We start from the raw sequence: 23,367 nt of genomic DNA, 5'->3' as shown, positions 1-23,367 counted from the left end.
AAACAGTGGCTAATATTCTAATACTAAGGATGCAAATATGTTGAAAAGCTAGACTGGAGAACGTGGGCATCGATCCCACTACCTCTTACATGCTAAGCAAGCTCTCTCCCACTTGAGCTAATTCCCCTGCCCTTTACATCTCCTTTCCTTTGGTAATCAAACATAAGTTTATGGCTCAAGTCTGAAAAGGACATCCTACAAAATCCAACAACAGTTTCAAATGTTTTCACATAATGAGAACTCGAACATACTTCCTCTGGAAAGATGCAGAAATCGATTCTGCTCCCCCTGTCATGCTAAGCAAACATTCTACAAGTTGAGAAATGTCACATCTGGCAGACCATGTCTCAGGCTTTCTCTTTGTGATGAGATTGCAAGTGGTTTCAGAATACCTTTCCATAGCTTTGAGGACTTGCAAAATCGAAAACCTCCAGTCCTTTTAAGCCAACTAGGTTATACGCGTTCATGTGACATACTAGCTGCCATAGTACCGTAGCTAGCATGAGATGGTTAGCTCCACTCACGGTGTGAGGAAAAATGTTCTCAGTGTCTTTTTGCTTATACATAATGCTAAGAAACACATTGCCAAATGGGGAGGTAAAGATGATGCAAAATGTTATAAATTGGGGGGAAATAATCTTCCTTCATCTATATCACTTGAGACTTGGCGCAGTGATTATAACTGGTAAGAATGTGGTCCAGAAATGGTCAAGAAATACTTTCTTGTCATACCATTCATGCACAAAAATTTTATGGAAATGAAAGTTCACCTCAAGGCATGACTGTGCTGTTGAGGTCCTGCCCAGCCGGTCCATGGATTTCACAGCGGTAAAGTCATTATTTTCTGAGTACATACCATATTATTGTAAATGGAGCTACATTCATTGGTAACATTTTAATCTGAAAAAGACAAAGGAATGCTACCACTAGCCAAAATAGGTCAGTTGAGAGAGCATTAGACTCAACATCTAAAGGTACACTCTCAGATTTTGTTGTCTTTGCCAGACATAACTCATCATCCGATAGTTTTATTTTTTAAGTACATTTAATAAGCCTTTACATTCCTTTTCTAAAAAACGAATAAGATGTTCTTGTCTTTACGCTTTTATTAAATGTAATGGATTAAAATTGTGCTCTAGACTTTGAATTCAGTGATCTTACTTAAACTTTTGTGGAACTTGTAATTCCTTATGATATGTTTCCTCACTGCACAGGCAGGCTCTTGAACAGTGGCTTCTGCACAAATGCTTTTGAAATGTAGTTCATTAGTTGACTGCTGGCCAAACACCTAAACAAGGGAAGGGTATTTGTCAGCTTGCATGTATGCTTGGTCCAAATGTGTTTGTATCCTGGTTCACACCACTCCTGTTTTCATGGAATGAGGCCTACCTCAGCTTCCTTTGGCTCATGGATGGCTTTATCCTACCAAAACAGATGATGCAAATAAGTCATGTGCTTACTAAAGTTCTTCAAAATCAAACTTTTGAAGAGGCATTGCATAATGCTAAAAACCCTTCCAAAACAGTGGCTAATATTCTAATACTAAGGATGCAAATATGTTGAAAAGCTAGACTGGAGAATGTGGGCATCGATCCCACTACCTCTTACATGCTAAGCAAGCTCTCTCCCACTTGAGCTAATTCCCCTGCCCTCTACATCTCCTTTCCTTTGGTAATCAAACATAAGTTTATGGCTCAAGTCTGAAAAGGACATCCTACAAAATCCAACAACAGTTTCAAATGTTTTCACATAATGAGAACTCGAACATACTTCCTCTGGAAAGATGCAGAAATCGATTCTGCTCCCCCTGTCATGCTAAGCAAACATTCTACAAGTTGAGAAATGTCACATCTGGCAGACCATGTCTCAGGCTTTCTCTTTGTGATGAGATTGCAAGTGGTTTCAGAATACCTTTCCATAGCTTTGAGGACTTGCAAAATCGAAAACCTCCAGTCCTTTTAAGCCAACTAGGTTATACGCGTTCATGTGACATACTAGCTGCCAAAGTACCGTAGCTAGCATGAGATGGTTAGCTCCACTCACGGTGTGAGGAAAAATGTTCTCAGTGTCTTTTTGCTTATACATAATGCTAAGAAACACATTGCCAAATGGGGAGGTAAAGATGATGCGAAATGTTATAAATTGGGGGGAAATAATCTTCCTTCATCTATATCACTTGAGACTTGGCGCAGTGATTATAACTGGTAAGAATGTGGTCCAGAAATGGTCAAGAAATACTTTCTTGTCATACCATTCATGCACAAAAATTTTATGGAAATGAAAGTTCACCTCAAGGCATGACTGTGCTGTTGAGGTCCTGCCCAGCTGGTCCATGGATTTCACAGCGGTACAGTCATTATTTTCTGAGTACATACCATATTATTGTAAATGGAGATACATTCATTTGTAACATTTTAATCTGAAAAAGACAAAGGAATGCTACCACTAGCCAAAATAGGTCAGTTGAGAGAGCATTAGACTCAACATCTAAAGGTACACTCTCAGATTTTGTTGTCTTTGCCAGACATAACTCATCATCCGATAGTTTTCTTTTTAAAGTACATTTAATAAGCCTTTACATTCCTTTTCTAAAAAACAAATAAGATGTTCTTGTCTTTACGCTTTTATTAAATGTAATGGATTAAAATTGTGCTCTAGACTTTGAATTCAGTGATCTTACTTAAACTTTTGTGGAACTTGTAATTCCTTATGATATGTTTCCTCACTGCACAGGCAGGCTCTTGAACAGTGGCTTCTGCACAAATGCTTTTGAAATGTAGTTCATTAGTTGACTGCTGGCCAAACACCTAAACAAGGGAAGGGTATTTGTCAGCTTGCATGTATGCTTGGTCCAAATGTGTTTGTATCCTGGTTCACACCACTCCTGTTTTCATGGAATGAGGCCTGCCTCAGCTTCCTTTGGCTCATGGATGGCTTTATCCTACCAAAACAGATGATGCAAATAAGTCATGTGCTTACTAAAGTTCTTCAAAATCAAACTTTTGAAGAGGCATTGCATAATGCTAAAAACCCTTCCAAAACAGTGGCTAATATTCTAATACTAAGGATGCAAATATGTTGAAAAGCTAGACTGGAGAATGTGGGCATCGATCCCACTACCTCTTACATGCTAAGCAAGCTCTCTCCCACTTGAGCTAATTCCCCTGCCCTTTACATCTCCTTTCCTTTGGTAATCAAACATAAGTTTATGGCTCAAGTCTGAAAAGGACATCCTACAAAATCCAACAACAGTTTCAAATGTTTTCACATAATGAGAACTCGAACATACTTCCTCTGGAAAGATGCAGAAATCGATTCTGCTCCCCCTGTCATGCTAAGCAAACATTCTACAAGTTGAGAAATGTCACATCTGGCAGACCATGTCTCAGGCTTTCTCTTTGTGATGAGATTGCAAGTGGTTTCAGAATACCTTTCCATAGCTTTGAGGACTTGCAAAATCGAAAACCTCCAGTCCTTTTAAGCCAACTAGGTTATACGCGTTCATGTGACATACTAGCTGCCAAAGTACCGTAGCTAGCATGAGATGGTTAGCTCCACTCACGGTGTGAGGAAAAATGTTCTCAGTGTCTTTTTGCTTATACATAATGCTAAGAAACACATTGCCAAATGGGGAGGTAAAGATGATGCGAAATGTTATAAATTGGGGGGAAATAATCTTCCTTCATCTATATCACTTGAGACTTGGCGCAGTGATTATAACTGGTAAGAATGTGGTCCAGAAATGGTCAAGAAATACTTTCTTGTCATACCATTCATGCACAAAAATTTTATGGAAATGAAAGTTCACCTCAAGGCATGACTGTGCTGTTGAGGTCCTGCCCAGCTGGTCCATGGATTTCACAGCGGTACAGTCATTATTTTCTGAGTACATACCATATTATTGTAAATGGAGATACATTCATTTGTAACATTTTAATCTGAAAAAGACAAAGGAATGCTACCACTAGCCAAAATAGGTCAGTTGAGAGAGCATTAGACTCAACATCTAAAGGTACACTCTCAGATTTTGTTGTCTTTGCCAGACATAACTCATCATCCGATAGTTTTCTTTTTAAAGTACATTTAATAAGCCTTTACATTCCTTTTCTAAAAAACAAATAAGATGTTCTTGTCTTTACGCTTTTATTAAATGTAATGGATTAAAATTGTGCTATAGACTTTGAATTCAGTGATCTTACTTAAACTTTTGTGGAACTTGTAATTCCTTATGATATGTTTCCTCACTGCACAGGCAGGCTCTTGAACAGTGGCTTCTGCACAAATGCTTTTGAAATGTAGTTCATTAGTTGACTGCTGGCCAAACACCTAAACAAAGGAAGGGTATTTGTCAGCTTGCATGTATGCTTGGTCCAAATGTGTTTGTATCCTGGTTCACACCACTCCTGTTTTCATGGAATGAGGCCTACCTCAGCTTCCTTTGGCTCATGGATGGCTTTATCCTACCAAAACAGATGATGCAAATAAGTCATGTGCTTACTAAAGTTCTTCAAAATCAAACTTTTGAAGAGGCATTGCATAATGCTAAAAACCCTTCCAAAACAGTGGCTAATATTCTAATACTAAGGATGCAAATATGTTGAAAAGCTAGACTGGAGAATGTGGGCATCGATCCCACTACCTCTTACATGCTAAGCAAGCTCTCTCCCACTTGAGCTAATTCCCCTGCCCTTTACATCTCCTTTCCTTTGGTAATCAAACATAAGTTTATGGCTCAAGTCTGAAAAGGACATCCTACAAAATCCAACAACAGTTTCAAATGTTTTCACATAATGAGAACTCGAACATACTTCCTCTGGAAAGATGCAGAAATCGATTCTGCTCCCCCTGTCATGCTAAGCAAACATTCTACAAGTTGAGAAATGTCAAATCTGGCAGACCATGTCTCAGGCTTTCTCTTTGTGATGAGATTGCAAGTGGTTTCAGAATACCTTTCCATAGCTTTGAGGACTTGCAAAATCGAAAACCTCCAGTCCTTTTAAGCCAACTAGGTTATACGCGTTCATGTGACATACTAGCTGCCAAAGTACCGTAGCTAGCATGAGATGGTTAGCTCCACTCACGGTGTGAGGAAAAATGTTCTCAGTGTCTTTTTGCTTATACATAATGCTAAGAAACACATTGCCAAATGGGGAGGTAAAGATGATGCGAAATGTTATAAATTGGGGGGAAATAATCTTCCTTCATCTATATCACTTGAGACTTGGCGCAGTGATTATAACTGGTAAGAATGTGGTCCAGAAATGGTCAAGAAATACTTTCTTGTCATACCATTCATGCACAAAAATTTTATGGAAATGAAAGTTCACCTCAAGGCATGACTGTGCTGTTGAGGTCCTGCCCAGCTGGTCCATGGATTTCACAGCGGTACAGTCATTATTTTCTGAGTACATACCATATTATTGTAAATGGAGATACATTCATTTGTAACATTTTAATCTGAAAAAGACAAAGGAATGCTACCACTAGCCAAAATAGGTCAGTTGAGAGAGCATTAGACTCAACATCTAAAGGTACACTCTCAGATTTTGTTGTCTTTGCCAGACATAACTCATCATCCGATAGTTTTCTTTTTAAAGTACATTTAATAAGCCTTTACATTCCTTTTCTAAAAAACAAATAAGATGTTCTTGTCTTTACGCTTTTATTAAATGTAATGGATTAAAATTGTGCTCTAGACTTTGAATTCAGTGATCTTACTTAAACTTTTGTGGAACTTGTAATTCCTTATGATATGTTTCCTCACTGCACAGGCAGGCTCTTGAACAGTGGCTTCTGCACAAATGCTTTTGAAATGTAGTTCATTAGTTGACTGCTGGCCAAACACCTAAACAAGGGAAGGGTATTTGTCAGCTTGCATGTATGCTTGGTCCAAATGTGTTTGTATCCTGGTTCACACCACTCCTGTTTTCATGGAATGAGGCCTACCTCAGCTTCCTTTGGCTCATGGATGGCTTTATCCTACCAAAACAGATGATGCAAATAAGTCATGTGCTTACTAAAGTTCTTCAAAATCAAACTTTTGAAGAGGCATTGCATAATGCTAAAAACCCTTCCAAAACAGTGGCTAATATTCTAATACTAAGGATGCAAATATGTTGAAAAGCTAGACTGGAGAATGTGGGCATCGATCCCACTACCTCTTACATGCTAAGCAAGCTCTCTCCCACTTGAGCTAATTCCCCTGCCCTTTACATCTCCTTTCCTTTGGTAATCAAACATAAGTTTATGGCTCAAGTCTGAAAAGGACATCCTACAAAATCCAACAACAGTTTCAAATGTTTTCACATAATGAGAACTCGAACATACTTCCTCTGGAAAGATGCAGAAATCGATTCTGCTCCCCCTGTCATGCTAAGCAAACATTCTACAAGTTGAGAAATGTCACATCTGGCAGACCATGTCTCAGGCTTTCTCTTTGTGATGAGATTGCAAGTGGTTTCAGAATACCTTTCCATAGCTTTGAGGACTTGCAAAATCGAAAACCTCCAGTCCTTTTAAGCCAACTAGGTTATACGCGTTCATGTGACATACTAGCTGCCATAGTACCGTAGCTAGCATGAGATGGTTAGCTCCACTCACGGTGTGAGGAAAAATGTTCTCAGTGTCTTTTTGCTTATACATAATGCTAAGAAACACATTGCCAAATGGGGAGGTAAAGATGATGCAAAATGTTATAAATTGGGGGGAAATAATCTTCCTTCATCTATATCACTTGAGACTTGGCGCAGTGATTATAACTGGTAAGAATGTGGTCCAGAAATGGTCAAGAAATACTTTCTTGTCATACCATTCATGCACAAAAATTTTATGGAAATGAAAGTTCACCTCAAGGCATGACTGTGCTGTTGAGGTCCTGCCCAGCCGGTCCATGGATTTCACAGCGGTAAAGTCATTATTTTCTGAGTACATACCATATTATTGTAAATGGAGCTACATTCATTGGTAACATTTTAATCTGAAAAAGACAAAGGAATGCTACCACTAGCCAAAATAGGTCAGTTGAGAGAGCATTAGACTCAACATCTAAAGGTACACTCTCAGATTTTGTTGTCTTTGCCAGACATAACGCATCATCCGATAGTTTTATTTTTTAAGTACATTTAATAAGCCTTTACATTCCTTTTCTAAAAAACGAATAAGATGTTCTTGTCTTTACGCTTTTATTAAATGTAATGGATTAAAATTGTGCTCTAGACTTTGAATTCAGTGATCTTACTTAAACTTTTGTGGAACTTGTAATTCCTTATGATATGTTTCCTCACTGCACAGGCAGGCTCTTGAACAGTGGCTTCTGCACAAATGCTTTTGAAATGTAGTTCATTAGTTGACTGCTGGCCAAACACCTAAACAAGGGAAGGGTATTTGTCAGCTTGCATGTATGCTTGGTCCAAATGTGTTTGTATCTTGGTTCACACCACTCCTGTTTTCATGGAATGAGGCCTACCTCAGCTTCCTTTGGCTCATGGATGGCTTTATCCTACCAAAACAGATGATGCAAATAAGTCATGTGCTTACTAAAGTTCTTCAAAATCAAACTTTTGAAGAGGCATTGCATAATGCTAAAAACCCTTCCAAAACAGTGGCTAATATTCTAATACTAAGGATGCAAATATGTTGAAAAGCTAGACTGGAGAATGTGGGCATCGATCCCACTACCTCTTACATGCTAAGCAAGCTCTCTCCCACTTGAGCTAATTCCCCTGCCCTTTACATCTCCTTTCCTTTGGTAATCAAACATAAGTTTATGGCTCAAGTCTGAAAAGGACATCCTACAAAATCCAACAACAGTTTCAAATGTTTTCACATAATGAGAACTCGAACATACTTCCTCTGGAAAGATGCAGAAATCGATTCTGCTCCCCCTGTCATGCTAAGCAAACATTCTACAAGTTGAGAAATGTCACATCTGGCAGACCATGTCTCAGGCTTTCTCTTTGTGATGAGATTGCAAGTGGTTTCAGAATACCTTTCCATAGCTTTGAGGACTTGCAAAATCGAAAACCTCCAGTCCTTTTAAGCCAACTAGGTTATACGCGTTCATGTGACATACTAGCTGCCAAAGTACCGTAGCTAGCATGAGATGGTTAGCTCCACTCACGGTGTGAGGAAAAATGTTCTCAGTGTCTTTTTGCTTATACATAATGCTAAGAAACACATTGCCAAATGGGGAGGTAAAGATGATGCGAAATGTTATAAATTGGGGGGAAATAATCTTCCTTCATCTATATCACTTGAGACTTGGCGCAGTGATTATAACTGGTAAGAATGTGGTCCAGAAATGGTCAAGAAATACTTTCTTGTCATACCATTCATGCACAAAAATTTTATGGAAATGAAAGTTCACCTCAAGGCATGACTGTGCTGTTGAGGTCCTGCCCAGCTGTTCCATGGATTTCACAGCGGTACAGTCATTATTTTCTGAGTACATACCATATTATTGTAAATGGAGATACATTCATTTGTAACATTTTAATCTGAAAAAGACAAAGGAATGCTACCACTAGCCAAAATAGGTCAGTTGAGAGAGCATTAGACTCAACATCTAAAGGTACACTCTCAGATTTTGTTGTCTTTGCCAGACATAACTCATCATCCGATAGTTTTCTTTTTAAAGTACATTTAATAAGCCTTTACATTCCTTTTCTAAAAAACAAATAAGATGTTCTTGTCTTTACGCTTTTATTAAATGTAATGGATTAAAATTGTGCTCTAGACTTTGAATTCAGTGATCTTACTTAAACTTTTGTGGAACTTGTAATTCCTTATGATATGTTTCCTCACTGTACAGGCAGGCTCTTGAACAGTGGCTTCTGCACAAATGCTTTTGAAATGTAGTTCATTAGTTGACTGCTGGCCAAACACCTAAACAAGGGAAGGGTATTTGTCAACTTGCATGTATGCTTGGTCCAAATGTGTTTGTATCCTGGTTCACACCACTCCTGTTTTCATGGAATGAGGCCTACCTCAGCTTCCTTTGGCTCATGGATGGCTTTATCCTACCAAAACAGATGATGCAAATAAGTCATGTGCTTACTAAAGTTCTTCAAAATCAAACTTTTGAAGAGGCATTGCATAATGCTAAAAACCCTTCCAAAACAGTGGCTAATATTCTAATACTAAGGATGCAAATATGTTGAAAAGCTAGACTGGAGAATGTGGGCATCGATCCCACTACCTCTTACATGCTAAGCAAGCACTCTCCCACTTGAGCTATTTCCCCTGCCCTTTAAAGCTCCTTTCCTTTGGTAATCATACATAAGTTCATGGCTCAAGTCTGAATAGGACATCCTACAAAATCCAACAACAGTTTCAAATGTTTTCACATAATGAGAACTCGAACATACTTCCTCTGGAAAGATGCAGAAATCGATTCTGCTCCCCCTGTCATGCTAAGCAAACATTCTACAAGTTGAGAAATGTCACATCTGGCAGACCATGTCTCAGGCTTTCTCTTTGTGATGAGATTGCAAGTGGTTTCAGAATACCTTTCCATAGCTTTGAGGACTTGCAAAATCGAAAACCTCCAGTCCTTTTAAGCCAACTAGGTTATACGCGTTCATGTGACATACTAGCTGCCATAGTACGGTAGCTAGCATGAGATGGTTAGCTCCACTCACGGTGTGAAGAAAAATGTTCTCAGTGTCTTTTTGCTTATACATGATGCTAAGAAACACATTGCCAAATCGGGAGGTAAAGATGATGCGAAATGTTATAAATTGGGGGGAAATAATCTTCCTTCATCTATATCACTTGAGACTTGGTGCAGTGATTATAACTGGTAAGAATGTGGTCCAGAAACGGTCAAGAAATACTTTCTTGTCATACCATTCATGCACAAAAATTTTATGGAAATGAAAGTTCACCTCAAGGCATGACTATGCTGTTGAGGTCCTGCCCAGCTGGTCCATGGATTTCACAGCGGTACAGTCATTATTTTCTGAGTACATACCATATTATTGTAAATGGAGCTACATTCATTGGTAACATTTTAATCCGAAAAAGACAAAGGAATGCTACCACTAGCCAAAATAGGTCAGTTGAGAGAGCATTAGACTCAACATCTAAAGGTACACTCTCAGGTTTGGTTGTCTTTGCCAGACATAAATCATCATCCGATAGTTTTCTTTTTTAAGTACATTTAATAAGCCTTTACATTGCTTTTCTAAAAAATGAATAAGATGTTCTTGTCTTTACACTTTTATTAAATGTAATGGATTAAAATTGTGCTCTAGACTTTGAATTCAGTGATCTTACTTAAACTTTTGTGGAACTTGTAATTCCTTATGATATGTTTCCTCACTGCACAGGAAGGCTCTTGAACAGTGGCTTCTTCACAAATGCTTTTGAAATGTAGTTCATTAGTTGACTGCTGGCCAAACACCTAAACAAGGGAAGGGTATTTGTCAGCTTGCATGTATGCTTGGTCCAAATGTGTTTGTATCCTGGTTCACACCACTCCTGTTTTCATGGAATGAGGCCTACCTCAGCTTCCTTTGGCTCATGGATGGCTTTATCCTACCAAAACAGATGATGCAAATAAGTCATGTGCTTACTAAAGTTCTTCAAAATCACACTTTTGAAGAGGCATTGCATAATGCTAAAAACCCTTCCAAAACAGTGGCTAATATTATAATACTAAGGATGCAAATATGTTGAAAAGTTAGACTGGAGAATGTGGGCATCGATCCCACTACCTCTTACATGCTAAGCAAGCACTCTCCTACTTGAGCTAATTGCCCTGCTCTTTAACTCTCCTTTCCTTTGGTAATCAAACATAAGTTTATGGCTCAAGTCTGAAAAGGACAGCCTACAAAATCCAACAACAGTTTCAAATGTTTTCACATAATGGCAACTCGAACATACTTCCTCTGGAAAGATGCAGAAATCGATTCTGCTCCCCCTGTCATGCTAAGCAAACATTCTACAAGTTGAGAAATGTCACATCTGGCAGACCATGTCTCAGGCTTTCTCTTTGTGATGAGATTGCAAGTGGTTTCAGAATACCTTTCCATAGCTTTGAGGACTTGCAAAATCGAAAACCTCCAGTCCTTTTAAGCCAACTAGGTTATACGCGTTCATGTGACATACTAGCTGCCATAGTACCATAGCTAGCATGAGATGGTTAGCTCCACTCACGGTGTGAGGAAAAATGTTCTCAGTGTCTTTTTGCTTATACATGATGCTAAGAAACACATTGCCAAATCGGGAGGTAAAGATGACGGGAAATGTTATAAATTGGGGGGAAATAATATTCCTTCATCTATATCACTTAAGACTTGGTGCAGTGATTATAACTGGTAAGAATGTGGTCCAGAAACGGTCAAGAAATACTTTCGTGTCATACCATTCATGCACAAAAATTTTATGGAAATGAAAGTTCACCTCAAGGCATGACTGTGCTGTTGAGGTCCTGCCCAGCCGGTCCATGGATTTCACAGCGGTAAAGTAATTATTTTCTGAGTACATACCATATTATTGTAAATGGAGCTACATTCATTGGTAACATTTTAATCTGAAAAAGACAAAGGAATGCTACCACTAGCCAAAATAGGTCAGTTGAGAGAGCATTAGACTCAACATCTAAAGGTACACTCTCAGATTTTGTTGTCTTTGCCAGACATAACTCATCATCCGATAGTTTTCTTTTTTAAAGTACATTTAATAAGCCTTTACATTCCTTTTCTAAAAAACAAATAAGATGTTCTTGTCTTTACGCTTTTATTAAATGTAATGGATTAAAATTGTGCTCTAGACTTTGAATTCAGTGATCTTACTTAAACTTTTGTGGAACTTGTAATTCCTTATGATATGTTTCCTCACTGCACAGGCAGGCTCTTGAACAGTGGCTTCTGCACAAATGCTTTTGAAATGTAGTTCATTAGTTGACTGCTGGCCAAACACCTAAACAAGGGAAGGGTATTTTTCAGCTTGCATGTATGCTTGGTCCAAATGTGTTTGTATCCTGGTTCACACCACTCCTGTTTTCATGGAATGAGGCCTACCTCAGCTTCCTTTGGCTCATGGATGGCTTTGTCCTACCAAAACAGATGATGCAAATAAGTCATGTGCTTACTAAAGTTCTTGAAAACCACACTTTTGAAGAGGCATTGCATAATGCTAAAAACCCTTCCAAAACAGTGGTTATCATTCTAATACTAAGGATGCAAATATGTTGAAAAGCTAGACTGGAGAATGTGGGCATCGATCCCACTACCTCTTACATGCTAAGCAAGCTCTCTCCCACTTGAGCTAATTCCCCTGCCCTTTACATCTCCTTTCCTTTGGTAATCAAACATAAGTTTATGGCTCAAGTCTGAAAAGGACATCCTACAAAATCCAACAACAGTTTCAAATGTTTTCACATAATGAGAACTCGAACATACTTCCTCTGGAAAGATGCAGAAATCGATTCTGCTCCCCCTGTCATGCTAAGCAAACATTCTACAAGTTGAGAAATGTCACATCTGGCAGACCATGTCTCAGGCTTTCTCTTTGTGATGAGATTGCAAGTGGTTTCAGAATACCTTTCCATAGCTTTGAGGACTTGCAAAATCGAAAACCTCCAGTCCTTTTAAGCCAACTAGGTTATACGCGTTCATGTGACATACTAGCTGCCAAAGTACCGTAGCTAGCATGAGATGGTTAGCTCCACTCACGGTGTGAGGAAAAATGTTCTCAGTGTCTTTTTGCTTATACATAATGCTAAGAAACACATTGCCAAATGGGGAGGTAAAGATGATGCGAAATGTTATAAATTGGGGGGAAATAATCTTCCTTCATCTATATCACTTGAGACTTGGCGCAGTGATTATAACTGGTAAGAATGTGGTCCAGAAATGGTCAAGAAATACTTTCTTGTCATACCATTCATGCACAAAAATTTTATGGAAATGAAAGTTCACCTCAAGGCATGACTGTGCTGTTGAGGTCCTGCCCAGCTGTTCCATGGATTTCACAGCGGTACAGTCATTATTTTCTGAGTACATACCATATTATTGTAAATGGAGATACATTCATTTGTAACATTTTAATCTGAAAAAGACAAAGGAATGCTACCACTAGCCAAAATAGGTCAGTTGAGAGAGCATTAGACTCAACATCTAAAGGTACACTCTCAGATTTTGTTGTCTTTGCCAGACATAACTCATCATCCGATAGTTTTCTTTTTAAAGTACATTTAATAAGCCTTTACATTCCTTTTCTAAAAAACAAATAAGATGTTCTTGTCTTTACGCTTTTATTAAATGTAATGGATTAAAATTGTGCTCTAGACTTTGAATTCAGTGATCTTACTTAAACTTTTGTGGAACTTGTAATTCCTTATGATATGTTTCCTCACTGTACAGGCAGGCTCTTGAACAGTGGCTTCTGCACAAATGCTTTTGAAATGTAGTTCATTAGTTGACTGCTGGCCAAACACCTAAACAAGGGAAGGGTATTTGTCAACTTGCATGTATGCTTGGTCCAAATGTGTTTGTATCCTGGTTCACACCACTCCTGTTTTCATGGAATGAGGCCTACCTCAGCTTCCTTTGGCTCATGGATGGCTTTATCCTACCAAAACAGATGATGCAAATAAGTCATGTGCTTACTAAAGTTCTTCAAAATCAAACTTTTGAAGAGGCATTGCATAATGCTAAAAACCCTTCCAAAACAGTGGCTAATATTCTAATACTAAGGATGCAAATATGTTGAAAAGCTAGACTGGAGAATGTGGGCATCGATCCCACTACCTCTTACATGCTAAGCAAGCACTCTCCCACTTGAGCTATTTCCCCTGCCCTTTAAAGCTCCTTTCCTTTGGTAATCATACATAAGTTCATGGCTCAAGTCTGAATAGGACATCCTACAAAATCCAACAACAGTTTCAAATGTTTTCACATAATGAGAACTCGAACATACTTCCTCTGGAAAGATGCAGAAATCGATTCTGCTCCCCCTGTCATGCTAAGCAAACATTCTACAAGTTGAGAAATGTCACATCTGGCAGACCATGTCTCAGGCTTTCTCTTTGTGATGAGATTGCAAGTGGTTTCAGAATACCTTTCCATAGCTTTGAGGACTTGCAAAATCGAAAACCTCCAGTCCTTTTAAGCCAACTAGGTTATACGCGTTCATGTGACATACTAGCTGCCATAGTACGGTAGCTAGCATGAGATGGTTAGCTCCACTCACGGTGTGAAGAAAAATGTTCTCAGTGTCTTTTTGCTTATACATGATGCTAAGAAACACATTGCCAAATCGGGAGGTAAAGATGATGCGAAATGTTATAAATTGGGGGGAAATAATCTTCCTTCATCTATATCACTTGAGACTTGGTGCAGTGATTATAACTGGTAAGAATGTGGTCCAGAAACGGTCAAGAAATACTTTCTTGTCATACCATTCATGCACAAAAATTTTATGGAAATGAAAGTTCACCTCAAGGCATGACTATGCTGTTGAGGTCCTGCCCAGCTGGTCCATGGATTTCACAGCGGTACAGTCATTATTTTCTGAGTACATACCATATTATTGTAAATGGAGCTACATTCATTGGTAACATTTTAATCCGAAAAAGACAAAGGAATGCTACCACTAGCCAAAATAGGTCAGTTGAGAGAGCATTAGACTCAACATCTAAAGGTACACTCTCAGGTTTGGTTGTCTTTGCCAGACATAAATCATCATCCGATAGTTTTCTTTTTTAAGTACATTTAATAAGCCTTTACATTGCTTTTCTAAAAAATGAATAAGATGTTCTTGTCTTTACACTTTTATTAAATGTAATGGATTAAAATTGTGCTCTAGACTTTGAATTCAGTGATCTTACTTAAACTTTTGTGGAACTTGTAATTCCTTATGATATGTTTCCTCACTGCACAGGAAGGCTCTTGAACAGTGGCTTCTTCACAAATGCTTTTGAAATGTAGTTCATTAGTTGACTGCTGGCCAAACACCTAAACAAGGGAAGGGTATTTGTCAGCTTGCATGTATGCTTGGTCCAAATGTGTTTGTATCCTGGTTCACACCACTCCTGTTTTCATGGAATGAGGCCTACCTCAGCTTCCTTTGGCTCATGGATGGCTTTATCCTACCAAAACAGATGATGCAAATAAGTCATGTGCTTACTAAAGTTCTTCAAAATCACACTTTTGAAGAGGCATTGCATAATGCTAAAAACCCTTCCAAAACAGTGGCTAATATTATAATACTAAGGATGCAAATATGTTGAAAAGTTAGACTGGAGAATGTGGGCATCGATCCCACTACCTCTTACATGCTAAGCAAGCACTCTCCTACTTGAGCTAATTGCCCTGCTCTTTAACTCTCCTTTCCTTTGGTAATCAAACATAAGTTTATGGCTCAAGTCTGAAAAGGACAGCCTACAAAATCCAACAACAGTTTCAAATGTTTTCACATAATGGCAACTCGAACATACTTCCTCTGGAAAGATGCAGAAATCGATTCTGCTCCCCCTGTCATGCTAAGCAAACATTCTACAAGTTGAGAAATGTCACATCTGGCAGACCATGTCTCAGGCTTTCTCTTTGTGATGAGATTGCAAGTGGTTTCAGAATACCTTTCCATAGCTTTGAGGACTTGCAAAATCGAAAACCTCCAGTCCTTTTAAGCCAACTAGGTTATACGCGTTCATGTGACATACTAGCTGCCATAGTACCATAGCTAGCATGAGATGGTTAGCTCCACTCACGGTGTGAGGAAAAATGTTCTCAGTGTCTTTTTGCTTATACATGATGCTAAGAAACACATTGCCAAATCGGGAGGTAAAGATGACGGGAAATGTTATAAATTGGGGGGAAATAATATTCCTTCATCTATATCACTTAAGACTTGGTGCAGTGATTATAACTGGTAAGAATGTGGTCCAGAAACGGTCAAGAAATACTTTCGTGTCATACCATTCATGCACAAAAATTTTATGGAAATGAAAGTTCACCTCAAGGCATGACTGTGCTGTTGAGGTCCTGCCCAGCCGGTCCATGGATTTCACAGCGGTAAAGTAATTATTTTCTGAGTACATACCATATTATTGTAAATGGAGCTACATTCATTGGTAACATTTTAATCTGAAAAAGACAAAGGAATGCTACCACTAGCCAAAATAGGTCAGTTGAGAGAGCATTAGACTCAACATCTAAAGGTACACTCTCAGATTTTGTTGTCTTTGCCAGACATAACTCATCATCCGATAGTTTTCTTTTTTAAAGTACATTTAATAAGCCTTTACATTCCTTTTCTAAAAAACAAATAAGATGTTCTTGTCTTTACGCTTTTATTAAATGTAATGGATTAAAATTGTGCTCTAGACTTTGAATTCAGTGATCTTACTTAAACTTTTGTGGAACTTGTAATTCCTTATGATATGTTTCCTCACTGCACAGGCAGGCTCTTGAACAGTGGCTTCTGCACAAATGCTTTTGAAATGTAGTTCATTAGTTGACTGCTGGCCAAACACCTAAACAAGGGAAGGGTATTTTTCAGCTTGCATGTATGCTTGGTCCAAATGTGTTTGTATCCTGGTTCACACCACTCCTGTTTTCATGGAATGAGGCCTACCTCAGCTTCCTTTGGCTCATGGATGGCTTTGTCCTACCAAAACAGATGATGCAAATAAGTCATGTGCTTACTAAAGTTCTTGAAAACCACACTTTTGAAGAGGCATTGCATAATGCTAAAAACCCTTCCAAAACAGTGGTTATCATTCTAATACTAAGGATGCAAATCTGTTAAAAAGCTAGACTGGAGAATGTGGGCATCAATCCCACTACCTCTTACATGCAAAGCAAGCTCTCTCCCACTTGAGCTAATTCTCCTTCCTTTTAACCCTCCTTTCCTTTGGTAATCAAACATAAGCTTATGTCTCAAGTCTGAATAGGACATCCTACAAAATCCAACAACAGTTTCAAATGTTTTCACATAATGGCAACTCGAACATACTTCCTCTGGAAAGATGCAGAAATCGATTCTGCTCCCCCTGTCATGCTAAGCAAACATTCTACAAGTTGAGAAATGTCACATCTAGCAGACCATGTCTCAGGCTTTCTCTTTGTGATGAGATTGCAAGTGGTTTCAGAATACCTTTCCATAGCTTTGACGACTTGCAAAATCGAAAACCTCCAGTCCTTTTAAGCCAACTAGGTTATACGCGTTCATGTGACATACTAGCTGCCATAGTACCGTAGCTAGCATGAGATGGTTAGCTCCACTCACGGTGTAAGGAAAAATGTTCTCAGTGTCTTTTTGCTTATACATAATGCTAAGAAACACATTGCCAAATCGGGAGGTAAAGATGATGCGAAATGTTATAAATTGGGGGGAAATAATCTTCCTTCATCTATATCACTTGAGACTTTGTGCAGTGATTATAACTGGTAAGAATGTGGTCCAGAAACGGTCAAGAAATACTTTCTTGTCATACCATTCATGCACAAAAATTTTATGGAAATGAAAGTTCACCTCAAGGCTTGACTGTGCTGTTGAGGTCCTGCCCAGCCGGTCCATGGATTTCACAGCGGTAAAGTCATTATTTTCTGAGTACATACCATATTATTGTAAATGGAGCTACATTCATTGGTAACATTTTAATCTGAAAAAGACAAAGGAATGCTACCACTAGCCAAAATAGGTCAGTTGAGAGAGCATTAGACTCAACATCTAAAGGTACACTCTCAGATTTTGTTGTCTTTGCCAGACATAACTCATCATCCGATAGTTTTCTTTTTTAAAGTACATTTAATAAGCCTTTACATTCCTTTTCTAAAAAACAAATAAGATGTTCTTGTCTTTACGCTTTTATTAAATGTAATGGATTAAAATTGTGCTCTAGACTTTGAATTCAGTGATCTTACTTAAACTTTTGTGGAACTTGTAATTCCTTATGATATGTTTCCTCACTGCACAGGCAGGCTCTTGAACAGTGGCTTCTGCACAAATGCTTTTGAAATGTAGTTCATTAGTTGACTGCTGGCCAAAGGCCTAAACAAGGGAAGGGTATTTGTCAGCTTGCATGTATGCTTGGTCCAAATGTGTTTGTATCCTGGTTCACACCACTCCTGTTTTCATGGAATGAGGCCTACCTCAGCTTCCTTTGGCTCATGGATGGCTTTATCCTACCAAAACAGATGATGCAAATAAGTCATGTGCTTACTAAAGTTCTTCAAAATCACACTTTTGAAGAGGCATTGCATAATGCTAAAAACCCTTCCAAAACAGTGGCTAATATTCTAATACTAAGGATGCAAATATGTTGAAAAGCTAGACTGGAGAATGTGGGCATCGATCCCACTACCTCTTACATGCTAAGCAAGCACTCTCCCACTTGAGCTAATTCCCCTACTCTTTAACACTCCTTTCCTTTGGTAATCAAACATAAGTTTATGGCTCTATTCTGAATAGGACATCCTACAAAATCCAACAACAGTTTCAAATGTTTTCACATAATGGCAACTCGAACATACTTCCTCTGAAAAGATGCAGAAATCGATTCTGCTCCCCTGTCATGCTAAGCAAACATTCTACAAGTTGAGAAATGTCACTTCTGGCAGACCATGTCTCAGGCTTTCTCTTTGTGATGAGATTGCAAGTGGTTTCAGAATACCTTTCCATAGCTTTGAGGACTTGCAAAATCGAAAACCTCCAGTCCTTTTAAGCCAACTAGGTTATACGCGTTCATGTGACATACTAGCTGCCATAGTACCGTAGCTAGCATGAGATGGTTAGCTCCACTCACGGTGTGAGGAAAAATGTTCTCAGTGTCTTTTTGCTTATACATGATGCTAAGAAACACATTGCCAAATCGGGAGGTAAAGATGATGCGAAATGTTATAATTTGGGGGGAAATAATTTTCCTTCATCTATATCACTTGAGACTTGGTGCAGTGATTATAACTGGTAAGAATGTGGTCCAGAAACGGTCAAGAAATACTTTCTTGTCAAACCATTCATGCACAAAAATTTTATGGAAATGAAAGTTCACCTCAAGGCATGACTGTGCTGTTGAGGTCCTGCCCAGCCGGTCCATGGATTTCACAGCGGTAAATTCATTATTTTCTGAGTACATACCATATTTTTGTAAATGGAGCTACATTCATTGGTAACATTTTAATCTGAAAAAGACAAAGGAATGCTACCACTAGCCAAAATATGTCAGTTGAGAGAGCATTAGACTCAACATCTAAAGGTACACTCTCAGATTTTATTGTCTTTGCCAGACATAACTCATCATCCGATAGTTTTCTTTTTTAAGTACATTTAATAAGCCTTTACATTCCTTTTCTAAAAAACAAATAAGATGTTCTTGTCTTTACGCTTTTATTAAATGTAATGGATTAAAATTGTGCTCTAGACTTTGAATTCAGTGATCTTACTTAAACTTTTGTGGAACTTGTAATTCCTTATGATATGTTTCCTCACTGCACAGGCAGGCTCTTGAACAGTGGCTTCTGCACAAATGCTTTTGAAATGTAGTTCATTAGTTGACTGCTGGCCAAACACCTAAACAAGGGAAGGGTATTTGTCAGATTGCATGTATGCTTGGTCCAAATGTGTTTGTATCCTGGTTCAAACCACTCCTGTTTTCATGGGATGAGGCCTACCTCAGCTTCCTTTGGCTCATGGATGGCTTTATCCTACCAAAACAGATGATGCAAATAAGTCATGTGCTTACTAAAGTTCTTCAAAATCAAACTTTTGAAGAGGCATTGCATAATGCTAAAAACCCTTCCAAAACAGTGGCTAATATTCTAATACTAAGGATGCAAATATGTTGAAAAGCTAGACTGGAGAATGTGGGCATCGATCCCACTACCTCTTACATGCTAAGCAAGCTCTCTCCCACTTGAGCTAATTCCCCTGCCCTTTACATCTCCTTTCCTTTGGTAATCAAACATAAGTTTATGGCTCAAGTCTGAAAAGGACATCCTACAAAATCCAACAACAGTTTCAAATGTTTTCACATAATGAGAACTCGAACATACTTCCTCTGGAAAGATGCAGAAATCGATTCTGCTCCCCCTGTCATGCTAAGCAAACATTCTACAAGTTGAGAAATGTCACATCTGGCAGACCATGTCTCAGGCTTTCTCTTTGTGATGAGATTGCAAGTGGTTTCAGAATACCTTTCCATAGCTTTGAGGACTTGCAAAATCGAAAACCTCCAGTCCTTTTAAGCCAACTAGGTTATACGCGTTCATGTAACATACTAGCTGCCAAAGTACCGTAGCTAGCATGAGATGGTTAGCTCCACTCACGGTGTGAGGAAAAATGTTCTCAGTGTCTTTTTGCTTATACATAATGCTAAGAAACACATTGCCAAATGGGGAGGTAAAGATGATGCGAAATGTTATAAATTGGGGGGAAATAATCTTCCTTCATCTATATCACTTGAGACTTGGTGCAGTGATTATAACTGGTAAGAATGTGGTCCAGAAACGGTCAAGAAATACTTTCTTGTCATACCATTCATGCACAAAAATTTTATGGAAATGAAAGTTCACCTCAAGGCATGACTATGCTGTTGAGGTCCTGCCCAGCTGGTCCATGGATTTCACAGCGGTACAGTCATTATTTTCTGAGTACATACCATATTATTGTAAATGGAGCTACATTCATTGGTAACATTTTAATCCGAAAAAGACAAAGGAATGCTACCACTAGCCAAAATAGGTCAGTTGAGAGAGCATTAGACTCAACATCTAAAGGTACACTCTCAGGTTTGGTTGTCTTTGCCAGACATAAATCATCATCCGATAGTTTTCTTTTTTAAGTACATTTAATAAGCCTTTACATTGCTTTTCTAAAAAATGAATAAGATGTTCTTGTCTTTACACTTTTATTAAATGTAATGGATTAAAATTGTGCTCTAGACTTTGAATTCAGTGATCTTACTTAAACTTTTGTGGAACTTGTAATTCCTTATGATATGTTTCCTCACTGCACAGGAAGGCTCTTGAACAGTGGCTTCTTCACAAATGCTTTTGAAATGTAGTTCATTAGTTGACTGCTGGCCAAACACCTAAACAAGGGAAGGGTATTTGTCAGCTTGCATGTATGCTTGGTCCAAATGTGTTTGTATCCTGGTTCACACCACTCCTGTTTTCATGGAATGAGGCCTACCTCAGCTTCCTTTGGCTCATGGATGGCTTTATCCTACCAAAACAGATGATGCAAATAAGTCATGTGCTTACTAAAGTTCTTCAAAATCACACTTTTGAAGAGGCATTGCATAATGCTAAAAACCCTTCCAAAACAGTGGCTAATATTATAATACTAAGGATGCAAATATGTTGAAAAGTTAGACTGGAGAATGTGGGCATCGATCCCACTACCTCTTACATGCTAAGCAAGCACTCTCCTACTTGAGCTAATTGCCCTGCTCTTTAACTCTCCTTTCCTTTGGTAATCAAACATAAGTTTATGGCTCAAGTCTGAAAAGGACAGCCTACAAAATCCAACAACAGTTTCAAATGTTTTCACATAATGGCAACTCGAACATACTTCCTCTGGAAAGATGCAGAAATCGATTCTGCTCCCCCTGTCATGCTAAGCAAACATTCTACAAGTTGAGAAATGTCACATCTGGCAGACCATGTCTCAGGCTTTCTCTTTGTGATGAGATTGCAAGTGGTTTCAGAATACCTTTCCATAGCTTTGAGGACTTGCAAAATCGAAAACCTCCAGTCCTTTTAAGCCAACTAGGTTATACGCGTTCATGTGACATACTAGCTGCCATAGTACCATAGCTAGCATGAGATGGTTAGCTCCACTCACGGTGTGAGGAAAAATGTTCTCAGTGTCTTTTTGCTTATACATGATGCTAAGAAACACATTGCCAAATCGGGAGGTAAAGATGACGGGAAATGTTATAAATTGGGGGGAAATAATATTCCTTCATCTATATCACTTAAGACTTGGTGCAGTGATTATAACTGGTAAGAATGTGGTCCAGAAACGGTCAAGAAATACTTTCGTGTCATACCATTCATGCACAAAAATTTTATGGAAATGAAAGTTCACCTCAAGGCATGACTGTGCTGTTGAGGTCCTGCCCAGCCGGTCCATGGATTTCACAGCGGTAAAGTAATTATTTTCTGAGTACATACCATATTATTGTAAATGGAGCTACATTCATTGGTAACATTTTAATCTGAAAAAGACAAAGGAATGCTACCACTAGCCAAAATAGGTCAGTTGAGAGAGCATTAGACTCAACATCTAAAGGTACACTCTCAGATTTTGTTGTCTTTGCCAGACATAACTCATCATCCGATAGTTTTCTTTTTTAAAGTACATTTAATAAGCCTTTACATTCCTTTTCTAAAAAACAAATAAGATGTTCTTGTCTTTACGCTTTTATTAAATGTAATGGATTAAAATTGTGCTCTAGACTTTGAATTCAGTGATCTTACTTAAACTTTTGTGGAACTTGTAATTCCTTATGATATGTTTCCTCACTGCACAGGCAGGCTCTTGAACAGTGGCTTCTGCACAAATGCTTTTGAAATGTAGTTCATTAGTTGACTGCTGGCCAAACACCTAAACAAGGGAAGGGTATTTTTCAGCTTGCATGTATGCTTGGTCCAAATGTGTTTGTATCCTGGTTCACACCACTCCTGTTTTCATGGAATGAGGCCTACCTCAGCTTCCTTTGGCTCATGGATGGCTTTGTCCTACCAAAACAGATGATGCAAATAAGTCATGTGCTTACTAAAGTTCTTGAAAACCACACTTTTGAAGAGGCATTGCATAATGCTAAAAACCCTTCCAAAACAGTGGTTATCATTCTAATACTAAGGATGCAAATCTGTTAAAAAGCTAGACTGGAGAATGTGGGCATCAATCCCACTACCTCTTACATGCAAAGCAAGCTCTCTCCCACTTGAGCTAATTCTCCTTCCTTTTAACCCTCCTTTCCTTTGGTAATCAAACATAAGCTTATGTCTCAAGTCTGAATAGGACATCCTACAAAATCCAACAACAGTTTCAAATGTTTTCACATAATGGCAACTCGAACATACTTCCTCTGGAAAGATGCAGAAATCGATTCTGCTCCCCCTGTCATGCTAAGCAAACATTCTACAAGTTGAGAAATGTCACATCTAGCAGACCATGTCTCAGGCTTTCTCTTTGTGATGAGATTGCAAGTGGTTTCAGAATACCTTTCCATAGCTTTGACGACTTGCAAAATCGAAAACCTCCAGTCCTTTTAAGCCAACTAGGTTATACGCGTTCATGTGACATACTAGCTGCCATAGTACCGTAGCTAGCATGAGATGGTTAGCTCCACTCACGGTGTAAGGAAAAATGTTCTCAGTGTCTTTTTGCTTATACATAATGCTAAGAAAC

The sequence above is a fragment of the Electrophorus electricus genome, chromosome 5 (assembly GCF_041902795.1).
Source record: "Electrophorus electricus isolate QZ-2024a chromosome 5, ASM4190279v1, whole genome shotgun sequence".
Lineage (NCBI taxonomy): Eukaryota > Metazoa > Chordata > Actinopteri > Gymnotiformes > Gymnotidae > Electrophorus > Electrophorus electricus.
Note: the sequence above shows the minus strand (reverse complement) of the source record.